This window comes from Mirounga angustirostris, unplaced genomic scaffold (genome assembly GCF_029215605.1).
Source record: "Mirounga angustirostris isolate CCGP_5_RB_7025 unplaced genomic scaffold, mMirAng1.0.hap1 SCAF_14, whole genome shotgun sequence".
Classification (NCBI taxonomy): Eukaryota; Metazoa; Chordata; class Mammalia; order Carnivora; family Phocidae; genus Mirounga; species Mirounga angustirostris.
Genome location: NW_026991722.1, coordinates 17,063,410 through 17,077,868, shown reverse-complemented (window position 1 = coordinate 17,077,868; position 14,459 = coordinate 17,063,410). Strand labels below are relative to the sequence as shown.

The 14,459-nt window shown below is 43.0% G+C and overlaps 1 protein-coding gene and 1 pseudogene across 3 annotated transcripts in view; both read left to right on the top strand.

Moving 5' to 3' along the window:
• NEDD4L (NEDD4 like E3 ubiquitin protein ligase) overlaps window positions 1-14,459 on the top strand; it is a 335,626-nt gene that overhangs the window by 140,760 nt on the left and 180,407 nt on the right. The window lies entirely within an intron of this gene.
• On the top strand, window positions 17-178 carry LOC123853357 (U2 spliceosomal RNA; annotated as a pseudogene).

Here is a 14,459-nt window from a genome sequence, read left to right as displayed (position 1 = left end):
GAGGGAAAAACCAAATTTTGCTTCTTTAGCCTTTTGGCTAAGATCACCGTGTAGTATCTGTTCTTACCAAATTTTGCTGCTTTAGTCATTCACGGTGATTATGTTTTCTGAGGTAAATACTGGTACGTATGGACCAGTTACAGGTTTTTAAAATGTTGTTTAATTACATTGAAATCTTAGGTTACAATTGAAATCATATTGTATTTATATATATCATGAATTACTTTAAGGCAGAGGTGCTCAGCCAGGGACAGTCTTGCTGCTTACCTCCCAGGGGACATGGCAGTGTCTGGAGACATTTTTGACTGTCCTTTAGTGGGGACAGGCCAGGGATGCCGCTCGGTCTTCATAGTGCACGGGACAGCCCTCCATCACAAAGAAGGGTCTAACCAAAGTGTCAATACTGTCAGGGTACTTGCTATCAATAAGGGATGAACAAAGTTTAAAAGGCCACAGAAAATCTGAACTCTCTGGGTAGCCTCTCCACGAAGGAGTTAAAGCTAGTTGTTTGTTGTTGTTTTGCCGAAGTGCTCAACTGGGCCTGGTTGAATTAACGAATTAATGGATCATGTGGTACATAGCTCCAAAGCTTCGAGACAGTAAAATGTCTTTCTTGTAAGTTCAGATTACTGGCAGAGGGTCTTATTTAATGTAATGTATTTAGTAGTGACTGGATTGTTTGCTCGTACCATCAGCCTGCTGGGAGGATTTCTGTTCCCCGTCAGGCGGGAGAAGCTCTCGGCTTGTGGGATCGCTCGGTGGCAGCTGGTGGGGAGACCTGGTTGTGGTCATGTCTCAGAGGCCTTCTGTGGCCAATGGCAGGATCAGGTGTCCCTGCTGCTAACCTCACTGGGCTGTTGGTGACCGAAATGAGAAGACAGTGTGGCATTTTCAATGCAGAAGGGGATTTCAAGAATCAGTTTAGTCTAACACGTTCTCCTTTGAGATGGACTCGAGCCCAGAAAGGTGGGCTTCCTTTTCTAACCATGGTGACATGGTTTCTCCCTCCCTGTTTCAGTTCTTAGGGCAATTTTTGCCTCATCACTTAATGAATTAGCTTCCAGTTAATCATTACTGTGCTCACCTCCTCCACACTAGCCGTCATCCTGCCCTGCTCTTTGAAATCTTTCAGGTTCCCTTTTTATGCTTTCACTTTTCAACTCCTTCATTTGCTCGAACTAACTTTGGGGATGGGGCAGTGGCTAGCATGCCTTTGGGGCCCAGCGGTACCCACAGAAGTATGTTTCTGACTCCAGGAGCTCTTTGTTGCCCTGATTTCAGTGACACATAAGCTTAGCATGACTGACCAGCCTTACTATCTGAACCTGACTCCACACTGGTGTTCTTCATATCATAATTCGTTTTGCACACATGGAAATTCATGACCCATTTGACAGGTTCTCTAAGATGGTGGTTACGGGAGCTATATAGATCAAGGCTGGTCTGTTGAAGAGCTGACTCTTGATGCAGTGTTTCATCCAATATTTGCATTTTTTTGGCTTTGAGAAGTATCATTTTAGTCCTTTATCCTTGTATTTGTCATATTTGCTTAAATAGCCTTCCTGTGGTGAATTTTAAATTGTGAGAAAATCAAAATTGCATTCTGGAACAGGAAAAAGGACATTAGGAAAAAACAGGAAATCTGAATAAAGCATGGATTTCAGTTAATAATAATGTATCAACCTTGATTCATTAATTGTAACAAATGTACCATACTAATGTAAAATTTGATAATGGGGGAAACCAGATGATGTGGTATATGGGGACTCTGTGTACTATCTTTGAAATAATTCTATAAGTCTACTAAACTGTTCTTTAAAAAAGGTCTTTTTTTTTTTTTTTTTTTAAGATTCTATTTATTTATTTGACAGAGAGAGAGAGCGCGAGAGAGGGAACACAAGCAGGGGGAGTGGGAGAGGGAGAAGCAGGCTTCCCGCAGAGCAGGGAGCCCCATGTGAGGCTCGATCCCAGGACCTTGGGATCATGACCTGAGCCGAAGGCAGATGCTTAACGACTGAGCCACCCAGGTGCCCCCCAAAAGGTCTTAATTTAAAAAAAAATACCATTTTATTAAAGGACATAGTAGTAAATGTTAGTGATTTTTTTTTTTCCTTGAATAGGCTGCTGCGAAGTTGAATTCCTTGTTCACCTCTCAGCTTTCTGCTCAGGATAGCCATGAAGTACCTCTTTCCAAAATGCGCCCAAGTCGGTTTGAGCAATTTCAAACCATGTTATGTGATGTTAATTGCCTGCCATTGCACTGACTCATTTCTAGGTGGTATATTTAAAAGACTAGACAGAATTTTCAGGTTAAAAAGTTACATCAACAGAAAGTGTATTTGTAGGTGCCAATTGAAATACTATCAGCTGGGAATGCTACCAGCAATGTGCTAGTTGGACAATGGGACGTGTCCCTTTTTTTGCTGGGCCTCCAAAGGCATCTGGGTGACAGATGTCACTGTTCCAGTGCAGCCTGGTGTAATTCAATGCCTCTGAAACTGGAATAAGGAATTGTGTTTCCTGGGTTCATAAAGATACAAAATATACATGTGGGTCTATTTGATAAATCACTGTAAGTGTTAAATATGTATATATTCAGGCAGAAATGAAAATCAGCATGAGTTATTTATTCTTTAAATCAGAATGAGTTACTTATTCTTTATTTTTTTATTTTTTATTTTTAGAAAACTTTATTTGACAGAGAGAGAGAGAGCACAAGCAGGGGGAGCTGCAGAGGGAGAGTGAGAAGCAGGCTCCCTGCTCAGTTGGGGAGGGTACAGGAGAGGGACTGGATCCCACGGCCCTGGGATCATGACCTGAGCCAAAGGCAGATGCTTAACTGACTGAGCCACCCAGGTGCCCCAGCATGAATTTTTTAAAAGTTGGACTTAAAATTGCTGGCAAGGCCCTTAGGCTCCTGTCCCCCACCGCATTCCTCTGTTGGTGTGGGTACTGGGGAGCAGTGTGTGAAAGCTTGGAGATAGGAGAGCTTGGGTTTGAACCAGTTTGAGTCCATTACCTTAGCACTAAGTGGGCTAGTCATCAGAAATGTTGTGAAAACAGAAGGAGATCATACAGAATGTATTTGAATACAGTAAAATCTGTACAGATGTGGAATATGTTATGTTCTAGTGTCAGCCAACCTCCCCCATTCCTGCCCTTGCCGACTTGTGCAGTATATTTTATATTAGGAACCTTGATGTTCACCTGGGACTAAGGTGAGTTTTGTTGCCCATCTGCCCCCTTTCTTGCATTCTCGCTTGGTGTGCATGTGGGTTAATATTAAAGGTTACTTGGAGAGTTGATTTTTAAAAAATTAGGCAAGTGTATACAAAAATAGAAAATTGCATGATGGCAAACAGCATAATGAGATCCTATCACCCGACTTGAACAGTTACTGACATTTTTGCCATTTATTGCTATTGGATACAGTTTAATATTTCTTTACAGTTCTTTTTACCTTAGGGTCTATCCCATTAGGGATGTACAATAAAAACACATTTTAAAGTCAAGTGAGATAATGTTTCTCTATATGATTACAGCACCAACTTGATATAGTTTTGTTCATATTTTTTCAACAATTTTCTTACTATCAGTATATAGAGAACTTCCTCACATATTTTTACAGCTGTGCTGTACACCCTTGTATGAATGTATTAGAGTTTATTCAGTTAATCCCCTACTGATGGACATTAGGGTTATTCCCAGCTTTGTCCATTGTTTCTCAGTAAATAGCCTTGTGCACACATCATTTTGTATTTTTGTCTAGGCATTCCAGTAGGGATAAAGGGATAAGATTAAAGAGGCAAGTTAATTCTTCCAGTCTTGTCTGGTAGAAGTCCATCTGCTTGGTGACCTCTCATTCCCTCAAGCTCTGGTCTCCTCTTTAACACCTGATCTAGAAGGTGTAGCTCTTCAGGTTATAAGCCTCCCTTCTTGCCCCAAGTTTTTAAAGCTAGAAAGACAAGTTCGAGATGGGCTCATCCTTCTGGTGTTAACAGATGAAGGACTGGAGACCCAGGAAGTGAGGGCAGAGCCTGAGCCCCGCTCTTCTGTGCCCTGCCCAGCAGTTGATGGCCTTTATGTTTAAGACTCTTTTCCTCTGCCCACCATTGGCCAGGCTTTCCTCTAGGGCAGTGCTGCTCAAAGTATGGTCCATGGACCAGTAGCCTCACCTGGGCGCTTGTTAGACATGTAAAATCTTGGACCCTGTGCTCAGCTGTACCGGGTCAGTCTGCTTTTCCCCAGACTCCCAGGTAACTCATGCCCAGTCCAGTTTGGGTGTGCCAGTCTGGTGGCCTCCTTCAGGAGGGGACACGGCTGTGTTTTGTCAACAGGGACAGTGCAGGCTTCTCAACAAATAGATTCTACTCCCCCCTCCTGAGGCGCCTCTCCTCCTGCCCCACACCGACCTCTCTCTGTGTAGGGTTGAGAATTAATCTCTTCCGGGGCAAGGTCTTTCCTGGTTGGTGCTGTCCTCCACTTTCCCTTTATACACAGCCTTCATCCTTCTGGATTTATCTCTTACATCGTGTGTCACATGTTGGGCAAGTACCTTGGCTTTTATTTCATGACTCTGTTCATGTTAAATTTTTTTTAGTTTATTGTGCATTTTCTTATCAACGTTCAGGGCCTTAAAAAGCTTGCTAGTGGTGTGTACCATCACGTAAGAGCTCCCTCCTCATCATCGTCATTATTATTTCCATTATTATTGGTTTCTTTGCTGCTGCTGCTGTGTGTGTGTGTAACTGATAATATTAGGCCTCAGTGCATACTTAAATAAAAACCTAATTGGAAATTACTCCTTAAATTATCCCCAAACTGAGTTGGCAGCTAAAGTGACTACATTTTGAAATCATTAGCATAATAAAAAATTCTTTACTGTTGGATGCAGCGTTTCCAGTTTCAGTTTTGGAAGGTCAATTTTTGGAAAGTGGAAGTGATTATCTAGATTCAGTACTGAGGTTTAGTACACTGGAGGAAAGACTTTGGTATAATATGGAGTGTTGGTAAATGTACAAGAATAAAGAAGTTTTCTTTTAAAGGCAGCTTTTTATACTAAGAAACGGATGATCTTTTTTTCTAAACTATGTTAGCTGTACCTAAATTAGTATATGTTAAAATAACTATATGACTGGTAAAAAACATTTTTCAAATTCTTTTTACTTTTTATATAATTACATGAAATTCTCCATTTGGTAGTTGAGCTCTCAGATAAATTAAGTCATGCCAGACTGTCTGAGAAGACACGTCGTGAATCAGACCCTAAAAACTTGTTGCATTTGAAAAATAACAACTATGTACTGCCATTTATAAGGGTGTAATTGATTAAAGAATTTTTTCCAGTACTTTAAAATTTGTACTAGGAAATCTTAGCCCGGTTTAAGTGAATCCAGTTCAGATAAGCTGCCATGAAAAAGCCATTGTTTCTAGCGACAGAAAATAACCAGAAGGACTCTTAATAAAAATTCAGCCTTTTTTTTTTTTTAATTTGAAGGCTGAATTGACCTTATTACCAGATTTGTCGTGGTACCCCTCTGCACTTCATTTAGGCCCTCCTACATTTACAAAATAGTTAAGGATGATTTAGTTCTTCACATAAGCATTTATTTTGCTTTTGGTGTCTATGTGACAGGTGGTTATAAGGAATACAGAGGATTAAGTCCCTTTACTTCAAGATGCTCACAGTCTAATAGAAACCTTAACATTTCCACTGGGCAGGGTTCCATGGGGTCATTCCAGCCCAGAGAATGGGTAGGTATCTAGATAGATGAAAATTACTCACGGGCCTTTACAGATATTTGACATTATGTTGATTGCTGAAGGGTCATGATATATGGGTATTGCATCCGTTTCTGAGCTTTTGTCTTTTTAAAAATTTAGAATTTCCATAACGTGTAGCACAACACATCCATGACACAAAAGGTTTCGTAAGTATCATACATCTTTCTGAGAGTTGCGTGTAAAAATATAAGGGGAAGAAGGTGCTAAAACACTGGAAAAAAAGGGGTTGAATGGTTTGTGAGATGAAATGAAGCTGTCCAACTCTGGAGTCTGGCAGAATACAACGAAGAAATAAAAGAAAAAAACATGAAAGGGAAAGTCAGGAACTCAACATTGTATCAAATAGAATGTGTATCAGGTGCAAATATCCAATAGGCTGTGAGTACCTCAACACAAGAGGTTTTGGTTGAGAGTTAAACTAATGGAATGAACATCACCTGATGGATAATCACAAGATAGTCTAAGATGGTTTCCCTAGTAAGTAATGTAGAGTCAATTATAGGTATCCTCATTTATTGTGACCTACTTGTGTTTCCTGGTATTTTATTTAGATCATTAGTCCTCTTAATGAACTGCTAGTGAACTAAGGTGGTTTTATGGTCACCAGCTTCTAGCTGGTGCTTAAACATCATGGGTCAGTAGGCATATGAGCAGTAGAGCACTGAGCTAATACTCCTCATAATCTGTTTTGTTTACAAATGGCCAAAGGACTAACAGAGATGAAAGAAAGATAAATATAGTCATCTGGCAAAAATATTTGGCCTTTCTCAAAATTGTGGAAGTTATATTTAGGAGAAATGTTTTTGGTAAAAACATTTGAAAGTTTGTTTTATAATCATACATAGCTTGGGTTGTTTCCACTAAAGGGGGGGAGGGGTGTGTGTGAGAGAGAGGGAGAGAGGGAGAAGCAGCTGATAGGGACTGGATTTGTCAATTGGGAGAGGGAAACCAGATGATTAAGTTAATACAGAATAAGAATAGAAAACATGTAGGAAGTAGAATCGTGAAATTTCAGGGCTTTTCATTAGTCATTAGTTGAAGACTTATGGAGACATGGTGCAAACCACCAGAAAGAAAAATACTGTGAAAAAAGGGCCCCATACCATTTTCGTGGTCTTCAGGTAGAGGATAGTTCTGGTTCAGCCCGAGGCCCCTTCACTTCCTTTTCCACCTGCTTTGCCGCCGCCAAGCTGAACTGCCCAGGTCTCTGTATGTTTGATTTCGCCCCCTCTCTGCCATTCTTCATGCTATACCCCTGGGGTGGGGTGTGTGTGTGAGAGAGAGAGAGAGAGAGAGAGAGAGCGAGCACAGGCGCGCCCTGCTTACCGGGGGGGCCCCGCTCAGATAGCAGCCTCCCTACAAAGGCTTCCTTCATTCCTTGTAACTGCAATAAGGTGGTTCGCGGAGGAGTTGGAGTTGCTCCCTGTGCACGGAGCCTAGGCGCCCCTTAGCTGAGCTTGGCGAAGTCAGCGTAATGATCACACCAACGTTTCCACTCGGACGCCACCAGGCGCCTGAACTGTGTTGGCACAGGGACGCCACCTCCTGTCCTCAGACCTTGGGGGACGCGCGCTGCCAGCGGCGTGGCGAATCCATCTCTGCCTGCCACGGGAACTCGGGCGTGAGATCTGGCGTCCTGGCTAAAATCTGGGGGGGGAGCTACAAAGTGGAGCGAGCGAGCAGGTGGGAGGTGAGGGAACAGACTCCGCCACTGGAACGACAGCTGAGTGACTGGCGAGACGCGGTGTTGTGTGCGCACGGAGGCCCGGTGGTGCACGTGGCCGTGACCCCACGAGGTACGTGCAGTAGGACGCGGCCGCGTGCCTAGCTGGGCTCGGCGTTGGGATGGGAAGCGGGGGTGGCCTGCGGATACCGGCCTCCCACCCCTCCTTACCCTAGAAGAAGCCTCTTCACCGGGCCTGCCTCCCTCCTGGCCTTTGTGCGGTGAAACACGCCTCCCTCCTCTCTGAGCGTTAGCAGGTAGCCGTCTGCTAAGAATAAGAAGGGTTTAGAAGTATTCGCACCAGAGGGGCACCTGGGTGGCTCAGTTGGTTAAGCGTCTGCCATCGGCTCGGGTCATGATCCCGGGGTCCTGGGATGGATCCCCGCATTGGACTCCCTGCTCAGTGGAGAGCCTGCTTCTCCCTCCCCCTCCCCCTCCCCCTCTGCCTCTCTCCCCTGCTTGTGCTCTCTCTCTGTGTCAAACAAATAAAATCTTAAAAAAAAAGGGGGGGGGGAGAAATATTTCCACCAAAAAGTGCAATTTAAGTACATCAAATGATAATATGAGAATCTCTGGGCCAACCAGTTTCTTTTCTAAGATTTTTATTTGAGAGAGAGCATGAGCAGTGGGAGGGGCAGAGGGAGGAGTAGACTCCCCGCTGAGCAGGGAAGCAGTCGAGTTGGTGGGGGGCAGCCTCCCTGGATTCCATCCCAGGACCCTGAGATGATGACCTGAAACAAAGGCAGGTGCTTAACCGACTGAACCACCCAGGCGCCCCCTGCCCTATCACCCCCAACCAGATTATTTCTTAACCATAAGTAGCTTCTTGCCACTGAACCTTGGAAACAATCCCATTTAGTTTTGACAGATGAAAAGCAGAGTGCCATGCAGGGGAAAACAAAACAAAACAAAAAAACAGCCAACTAAATACCCCATGGTAAAGCTATTTCTGGGGAATTGGAAACAATTTGTTTATAGCCAGTACTGGGCCTTGACTGTGAACTATAACTCCTACATCTGCAGTGGAGTAGCTCCCCGCTGAAGAATGAGGTAAGGCGGTTAGGGTGATGTCCATGTACACTGGGTGTAGGGGGCATTGTCTCCAGGACTGTTTTTTCCAGGGAAATAGGAACTTTGGAACGTACTTGGGTTGCCAGTCTAGCACCCAGCCGGCCAGGAGATTCTAAGAGTCCTGAGAGCTTTGGGCCTCTGAATCTTAATCCACCTTTCTAACATCTCCATGACTGAGCAGCAGCCAGCCATGCCCACCTCCCAATAATGTTCTCAGGGTGCAGTCACACACGTGACCTTCTGCTCTGACATACGCACTGGTGTCTGACGTCTGGGTATTGATCGGGATCTGCAGGTTAAATAGGATGTTCCTTAATAGGATGTTTGTGTAGGGTGGGACTGTGGTCCTTGCCCGAAAGCGGTGCAGGGAGCCCAAAGAGAAGGGATGTATTTCCTCACTGGTTTGGAGACCCTGCCACCAAACGGTCCCTGCTATAATGGGCCTTCAATAATGACCTCTTACTTACTGGGATTCACTGGCGGAAACATTCAGGAACAAAGTAAAAACAGACGTAGAAAATGTTAATTTCTTGTGGTTTGAAAAAGGACTTAGGGTAGCAACCCAGGTAGAAGTAAGTGCTTTAACCAACAGATAAGTTACTCGCACATGGTTGTTTACACATGAGTCAGAGCTTCTAAAATGTGTTCCCATCAGTAGGTTGAGCCTCCTTCTCTGCCTGTTGTCATAGGGTCTAAAAACGGAAACCTGAGTCCAAACCTTTCCAGATCATAAAAATAATTCTGAATTCGTAGAGCATAAATGAATGTGATTTTATCTGAGTGTCGTCTTCAATTTCCCCAGGCCAGGTTGGGATCTTCTAAGTCTTCTAAAGTTCCCTGTAGGGAAGATTAAGAAAATAGGAGCAGCTTTGCTTCTGGCCTCAGACACTTTCCTAATTAGGTCAGAGCCACTCACCCTGGGATGCACAGACCCTCTTTCTATCCCTTCGGCATTAATTTTTAAGAGTTGCTGTCTGAAGCAATCACACAGACGAGGTTGCTTCTTATATGGTGCATTGTTGAACGTGGAAACGGAGTGGGTTCCGGATGATGAGTGCTTCTGACCACCTGGGAAGGTTTACATCCACCTGTCCTGAAGATGTACCTCGAAGGCATCAGGCCACATTCTTGCATTGGTAAGTTCACCATCATGACCTAAGAGCGCATTTTTGTTGGTGCAGGATCTGTGGTGCCCTAGATTCGGATTTTTTAACCTAGATATGAATCCAGTCAGTTTTCCAAGTGTGACACGCAGAATGAAAACCTGACAGCGCAGTAAGATAGACTTTTGTTGAGACTTGGCCTGTACTAAGGAAATGGGGACAAGTCTTCCTCCTGTGCCTGCTGATTTATTAAGCCCCTGCTCTTAGCATGCCAACTAGTGGATTAGTTCCATTGCTTAATTGTATTGTGGCTCTTAAAATGTCATTTGAGGTGTTTTTATTTCCTGTTCTTTATAAAAAAGGAAAGTCTAAATACTGTAGATCACCTAGAAAGGGGATATCCCCTAGAACAGGAAAGCTATCCTCATTATAAAAGCAGATGGAAAATGAAGGGATTTGAGTATGCATCATAAGAAATTAGAAAAAGAACAACTTAAAAAGGCGGGAAGGAGGAATGAGATACCAATGGTAAAAGTTAAAATTAATAAAGCAGGAAACAAACGTTAAAGGATAAATTAATTCAGTAGCTAGTTATTTGAAGGGGCCAATAAAATAAGCTCTCATCATCCTGAGGAAAAGGGAGAACAAACATAGGTAATAGGAGTGAGGAGAGATACCAGAGGGATTAATAGGCTTTGTAAGAAAACACTACAGGTCGCCCCCTGGCAACACACTTGAAAAACACAGGGATGATGTCTTAGATATAAATTACCAAAATTGATCCAAGAAGCATGGAAAACTTAAAAAAACCCAATTAGTATAGAAGAGATAAGAAATGGGATTGAAAAAGCCACCAGGCCTCCATGGGTTGCCAACTGAGTTTTAGCTAACGTTTAAAAAAACAGAAAAGGTGTTGTTTATACTATTTTGGGATGTAGCAAATATGAAAAGGTTTGTGGTTCATTTTATAAAACCAGCATAATTTTAATACCTGATATATTTTTAAAGAAGAAAAGTACAGACCAATATTATTTATGAAAGTAAATGGAAAAATTCAAATTAATTCATTAACAGACTCTTGAGGGCATCAAAAGCTAATGCACTGGGGCTCCTGGGTGGCCCAGATGGTTAAGCATCTGCCTTTGGCTCAGGTCATGATCCTAGGGTCCTGGGATTGAGCCCCGCATTGGGCTCCTGGCTCAGCGGGGAGCCTGCTTCTCCCTCTCCCACTCCCCCTGCTTGTGTTCCCTTTCTCACTGTCTCTCTGTCAAATGAATAAATTTAAAAAAGCTAATGCACTATAATCAATAGTTGATTGCAGTAAATAATCAGTTTAAATAAAATAGCTTATTCCTTTGGGGTAAATACCCAGTAGTGCAATTGCTGGATTGCAGGGTAGCTCTATTACCAGCTTTTTTTTTTTTTTTTTTAAGATTTTATTTATTTATTTGACAGAGACACAGCGAGAGAGGGAACACAAGCAGGGGGAGTGGGAGAGGGAGAAGCAGGCTTCCCGCTGAGCAGGGAGCCCGACGCGGGGCTCGATACCAGGACCCTGGGATCATGACCTGAGCCGAAGGCAGACGCTTAACGACTGAGTCACCCAGGTGCCCCTCTATTTTCAACTTTTTGAGGGACTTCCATACTGTTTTCCCGAGTGGATGTACCAGCTTGCATTCCCACCAACAGTATGAGATGGTTCCCCTTTATCCACATCTTCACCAACATCTGTCGTTTCCTGACTTGTTAATTTTAGCCATTTTGACCAGTGTGAGGTGGTATCTCATTGTGGTTTTGATTTGTATTCGATGCCGAGTGATGTTGAGCATTTTTTCATGTGTCTGTTGGCCATTTGGATGTCTTCTTTGGAGAAATGTCTGTTCATGTCTTCCCATTTCTTGACTGGATTATTTGTTCTTTGGGTATTGTTTGATAAGTTCTTTATAGAGTTTGGATACTGGCCATTTGTAAATACAATCTCCCGTTCTGTCGGTTGTCTTTTGGTTTTGTTGACTGAAATTTCCTTTGCTGTGCAAAAGGTTTTTATCTTGATGAAGTCCCAGTAGTTCATTTTTGCCTTTGTTTCCCTTGTCTTTGGAGAGTATCTAGCAAGAAGTTGCTGCGGCTGAGGCCACAGAGGTTGCTGCCCTTGTTCTCCTCTAGGATTTTGATGGATTCCTGCCTCACATTTAGGTCTTTCATCTATTTTGAGTCTATTTTTGTGTATGGTGTAAGGAAATGGTCCATTTTCATTCTTCTGCTTGTGGCTGTCCAATTTTCCCAACACCATTTGGTAAAGAAACTGTCTTTTTTTCCAGTGGATGTTCTTTCCTGCTTTGTCGAAGATTAGTTGAGGGTCCATCTCTGGGTTCTCTTGTTCTGTTCCATTGATCTATGTGTCTGTTTTTGTGCCAGTACCATACTGTCTTGATGATGACAGCTTTGTAATAGAGCTTGAAGTCCGGAATTGTGATGCCACCAGCTTTGGTTTTTTTCTTTCCCCCCAACATTCCTTTGGCTATTCAGGGTCTTTTCTGGTTCCATGCAAATTTTAGGATTGTTTGTTCCAGCTCTGTGAAACAAGTTGATGGTATTTTGATAGGGATTGCATTGCATGTGTAGATTGCTCTAGGTAGCATAGACATTTACACAGTATTTGTTCTTCTACCCATGAGCATGGAAGGTTTTTCCATTTCTTTGTGTCTTCCTCAGTTTCTTTGAGTGTTCTATAGTTTTCTGAGTACAGATCCTTTCCCTCTTTGGTTAGGTTTATTCCTAGATATCTTATGGTTTTTGGTGCGATTGAAAATGGGATCAATTCCTTTATTTCCCTTTCTTCTGCCTCATTGTTAGTGTATAGAACTGCAGCTGACTTCTGTGCATTGATTTTATATCCTGCCGCTTTGCTGAATTCCTGTAAGAGTCTAGCAATTTTGGGGTGGAGTCTTTTGGGTTTTCCACATAGAGTATCATGTCATCTTACTTTAAACCTATCAGACTGGTAAAAATAGAGGAGAGTAACACTTGCTAGCAAGAGGATGTGAATTACCATTCTTTCTTTGAAAAGCAGACTGGCAATGCATATTAAACTAAAAATTAATATACCTTTCTAAGCAGCCTTTCTCCTGGATATCTGTCTTCTAGAAATAAAAGTGTACCCAAAGTCATATGTATAATGATGTTTATTGTACCATCATAGCGGCAAAATACTGAAAATAACAAATGCTTATTGCTTGAAACGTGGCTGACTTACGGAATATTTGTACTGTGGCTCAGTGTGCAGCCACTAAACAGAAAGAATTAGAGCTATATTACTGTTGGCTTTGGGCAGGAGTTGAGGGGGGTTCTGTGGGAAGTTGGTGCATGAGAAGTAGGGTTCAGAAAAGTGTATAATATCCAGTTGTGAAGCAAGGACTGTTTCTCCTTATATTTGCTGCAGTGCGTAAATGGGGGAGCATGGAGAAGCAGGTGAAAACTCTGGTTCTTTAAGTGAAGAGAGGGAAGTGGAGGTTGATTCGAATGGTGGGAGGGGTGGGGAGAGAAGGGATTTCCAAACCAGCACCTCCCTCCTCTCCTGGCTCAAATGTAAAAACCCATCCATGGTTAAGTGTCTACCACATTCCAGATTTTTTCCTGTGGAGGAACCTGCAAAGCACTATGCTTTAAGTGAAAAATCCTGGTTGCCTTTTTTAGATCTTTCTCTCTTTCTTTCTCATGCCAGGCTGTGCTTATTCTGATGCCCTGGTGCCCTTTCGGACTTTATGAGAACATTACTGTACATATTTAAAATTATTCTTCCATTTCCAACACTGCATGGTCCCTCTACCTGCATGTGCCTCTCTGCCATAGTGCTGGTTTTTTCATGCTTGGTGATTCTTAGTTGTCTGCTGGCCTTTGTATTTGTGACTCCTATTTGCCTTTTCTCACCAAAGCAGCCTGTCCCTGGTATTTGTCAGGTTGAGGCCACGTGTGGGGCTTGGTGGCCTTGTAGGTGTGGCTATTGTATGTTCCTCCTGGCCGTCTTCTACCTGGATTTCTAGTTGCAGGACCGCACAACTTCGCTGCCTTCCCCTGGATGAAAAAGGTAGCACCGGGAAGAGCTAGAGGAGGGGAGGTATTCTGATTAATCATCCTGATGGTTGCCCCCCGGGATCCCTCCAGCCTTTGTATCACCAGACTCTTGACTTTGTGGCACCTAGAGAACGCTTCCACCCATGCAGCGGCTCTCCTCTGCACACTGGGAGGTACTGGGAGGCTCTCATTTTGTTCTTCTCCCCATCCGACCCATCCCATTTCTGCAAGTGATGATAGTCTTTCCTACTTCCCTAGGACTCTTAAGGGATGTGATATTTAGTCTCAGTGGAAGAAGAGTGGAGAAATATGTACTCAGGGGGCATCTGAATATAAACTTCTGTTATCTTCTCATCTGTGGAGCAGGGATAATAAATATAATAGTGCTTTTCTCCAAGGGGTACAGTGAAGAGCAAAGTAAACGATGCTCTTAAGGGCTTTAGAACAGCGCCTAGCCTGTCATAGAGTAAGAGTTCCATGAAAGTTAGTTGCTGCTTTTTTCAAAAATGGGTTCACGCCAGATAAACTAGATTGCAACATGCTTTTTCTCCCAATTGATAAGTCAGGATGTCTTCTGACAACATGTTTTAAATGCTCTGTGGTGTTTGTATCTATGCGTGGGTGTTTCTGTAGATAAATTCCTACAGTTGACTTCCTGAATGAAAGAACATCACATATACCATGTTCATAGATACCGGGGACTTGCC